This window comes from Eulemur rufifrons, chromosome 30 (genome assembly GCF_041146395.1).
Source record: "Eulemur rufifrons isolate Redbay chromosome 30, OSU_ERuf_1, whole genome shotgun sequence".
NCBI lineage: Eukaryota > Metazoa > Chordata > Mammalia > Primates > Lemuridae > Eulemur > Eulemur rufifrons.
In genome coordinates this window covers 124,563,683-124,567,179 of record NC_091012.1, presented here as the reverse complement: position 1 = coordinate 124,567,179, position 3,497 = coordinate 124,563,683, and the positions used below count along the sequence as shown (strand labels likewise).

At 44.2% G+C, this 3,497-nt stretch overlaps 1 non-coding gene across 1 annotated transcript; it reads right to left on the bottom strand.

The window, feature by feature from the left end:
- Positions 1 to 2,785: 2,785 nt before the first annotated feature.
- LOC138379384 (small nucleolar RNA U13) lies at positions 2,786 to 2,884 on the bottom strand. Its single transcript, XR_011232143.1, has one exon. It is a non-coding gene; the product is annotated as a small nucleolar RNA U13 (small nucleolar RNA).
- Positions 2,885 to 3,497: the final 613 nt, after the last annotated feature.

The window sequence follows — 3,497 nt, the reverse complement described above, 5'->3', positions numbered from 1 at the left end:
TGCTCCCCTCAGTTAATGGCAGCTCCACTGGTTCACGACAAAAACCTTGGTGTTATCTTGATTCCTTTCTTTTTCTCATAACCCATATCCAGTGTCAGCAAATCTTCTTGGCTACATTGTCAAACTATTAAACAGAATTCAACTACTTCCCTTGACCTTTCTTCCTTCCCTTGACTGCTACCAAGACCCAAGCCACCATCATTTCTCACCTGGATTATTGAAATAGCCTCCCAACTGGTCTCTTTGCTTCTGTCCTTGTCCCCCTGCAGACTGTTCTCAACATAGTGGCCAACACGCTTGTTAAAACATAAGTCAGATCGTGTTATTCCTTTGTTCAAACCCTCCCCTCCATTATATGCACAATAACACCCAAGTCCTTATTAAGACCTACAAGATCCCATGTGGTCTGTCCTTGGACTTCTGATCTCTTCTCCATTACTCTTCCCTTACTCTCTCTACTCCAGTGACATGTCTGGCACACCTCTACCTTGAGGCCTTTGCACTTGCTTCTCATTCTACCTGCATTTCTCTTTCCCAGATATTTATTTGCATGACTGACTTCCTCACTTTCTGCAGATTTCTTTTCTCAAAAGCCACCTTCTCAGGAGACCCTGAACAAAGTAGAGTGTGGGTGGGCCTCGTTCAATCAGTTGAAGGCCTGAGGAAAAAAGGACTGAAGACTCCCCAGGAAGAAGGCATTTTGCCTCCACACTGCCTTTGGACTTGAGCTGAAAACTTCAACCCTTCCCTAGGTCTCCAGCCTGCTGGCCTGCAGATTTCAATCTTTCCCTGTCTCTCTTTCTATTCTCATTCTCTCTTTCTCTCTCTCTATCTCTTAGTCTTATTGCTTCTGTTTCTCTGGAGAACCCTGACTAATGCAGATTTTGGTTCCATGGTCAAATTATCTAGAATTTCAATATCCATCCCCTAGACATTTCATGTCCCCATCCTTGCTTTATTTTTTCTCCTTAGCACATTGCTATCTAAAATACTATCTATCTTACTCATTTATCTTGTTTATTATCTGTAAATGACTTGAATGTAAGCTTCTAGGAAATGTACCCATTCAGGGATTCTGGAGGATCAAGGGTATATAACGAAAATAGCAGTTACATTTTATCATATGTCTAACACATAGTAGGTGCTAAATAAATATGTGTTAAACAAACAAATGAATAAATGAATAAATCCATGTGTGAATGATTGATTGATTGAATGAGTGGATGAATGATGGTGAAGTGGCCCCTGAAATGACACCCACCCAAGCCTACAATGTTCTTGGCAGCTTGAACCAGGAATGAGAAAATTCTCAATACTGTTGCAGGACTAAGATGACTTGCTGCCACTGAGTGAAACATGACACGACTTGTTGTGCCTTTAACAGCTCAACAGAGTCACCGAGTACTCCCTTTTTAAGGAGGAAGGAAAACATTTCCAGAAAAACAATTGTTAAACCCTCATTTCCTCTTCTTGAGAGGTGATTTTTAGAATCAACTATTTATGTACTTTAAACTCAACTGATTGGGGAGAGAAAAGCCCATGGTGTTTGTGGACTGGAGACCACATTTCCGCAGGCAGTTGTCATCCTAAACTTGTCGTCAAAGCAGGTTGTTCTTATCTAGCGCACGTCTATGGCCCCAGCACTGTCCTTAGCCCGGTTACTCACCATTCCCTTAGCAATCCCAAGTAGTAAGATCTATTATCGTCTTCATCATTCCCAATTCACAGGCAGGAAATGAGGATAATAGCTTGCCTGGCACACTTAGCCAATACAGCCTTGAACCAAGGCAGCCACAGGGCCCCTGCTCTTGACCAGACTCTGTAGGGAGAAGGTGTCATCTGTGTGTCACTGGCTGAGAAAATAGGTCTGTCAGAGTCAGGGTCAGGGTGGGCAGAGGCACTGAGAAGTTTATTTATTTATTTATTTTTGGCATGAGGCATTGACTACAGCATAGGACATTTGCCAACCAGGCAATTAAATATTTGCTGAGCACACACTAGGTGCTTGAGAGAAAAGAATAAGCATTTATTTGAAGCACTTTACTGGCCCTAGACACCGTTGAGAATCAAAAGCAAGTGAAACAAGGCCCTTGGGAGGCCGAGGTGGGTGGATCGTTTGAGCTCAGGAGTTCGAGACCAGCCTTAGCAAGAATGAGACCCCGTCTCTACTAAAAATAGAAAGAAATGATCTGGACAGCTAAAAATATATATGGAAAAAAATTAGCCGGGCATGGTGGCACATGCCTGTGGTCCCAGCTACTCAGGAGGCTGAGGCAGGAGGATTGCTTGAGCCCAGGAGTTTGAGGTCACTGTGAGCTAGGCTGACACCACGGCACTCTAGCCCGGGTGACAGAGTGGGACTCTGCCTCAAAAAAAAAAAAAAAAAAGAAAAAAGAAAAAAAAGAAACAAGGCCCTGACCTCAAGGAGCTTCCACTCTAGTCAGGAAGACAAAATCTACACCAACGACCCAGACAACTCACGGTGCAAGACAGTAGTAATATTGGAGACATCTCAATGAACCAAGCATAGCATCCACTTCTCCATGAAGTAGTGAGCTCAGAAGCCATTGGTGTGGGATGTGGAAGTGGCAGGGGTTGGTCAGGAACAGCTGGAGAGCCCAGCTGTGTGGAGGTAGGGTTTCTTTTAGCAAGAAAAGCAGCTGTGGCCAAGCTGAAGTTATTTAGGAATAGAGCCCTGGACTGTTAGCATTCCTTCCAAGGCTGGCATCAGGGAGAATTCTGAAATTTTCTTGGGGGCCCACACATCCCTGCCTTTTCCCCTTTTTTTCATGTCTGATGTGCTCACGTTATAAGGTTTGAGGGAGGCACATCTGACGCAATAGAGTGAAAACCCAATTGTCACAATTATGAACCACAAAAGGATATCTCCCACCTTTTTTGACAGGCATCATAGCATAATAGGAGGCCACTGGACTAAGATGAAAATATCTGACTGCTAGCCAGAGCTTCGCCACTTATTAATTAGGTGATTTGGAGCAATTCATTTGGCTTCACAAAGCCTCAATTTCTTCATCTGCTAAATGAGGAGGATAGTGTCAACCCATATACCTATCTCACAGGACTTTTGTGAGGACCACGTGAGACGATGCTTGTGAAAACACTTCGTAAATTCAAAGTTCTGTACAGTTTTTCAGGCTTATTATCCTCATTGTAACCAGCATGAACTTTTTCACAAATGTCAGGGTGGAAGCAGGTCACGTCTCTTTCATTTTTTCCCAAGTTCAATTAAGGTGGATTCAGGCTCACACATGCCAGGTGGACAGGAAATCCAACATCAACCTCTCAGGCTCCTCCATACTCCTCTGAGAACACTGTGCGCCTTACGTAGTCCAAATGGAAGATCCCAGCTGACCGCCGCCTGGTGCTGGCATTGCTGCACTTGGTTCTTGCTGCCTCCCAGTGTCGCAAAGAACACTGATCTCCCCTAGCTGCTGACCATGTCTGCTTCTGGCTCAGAGCCGTCACTGTATGACAAC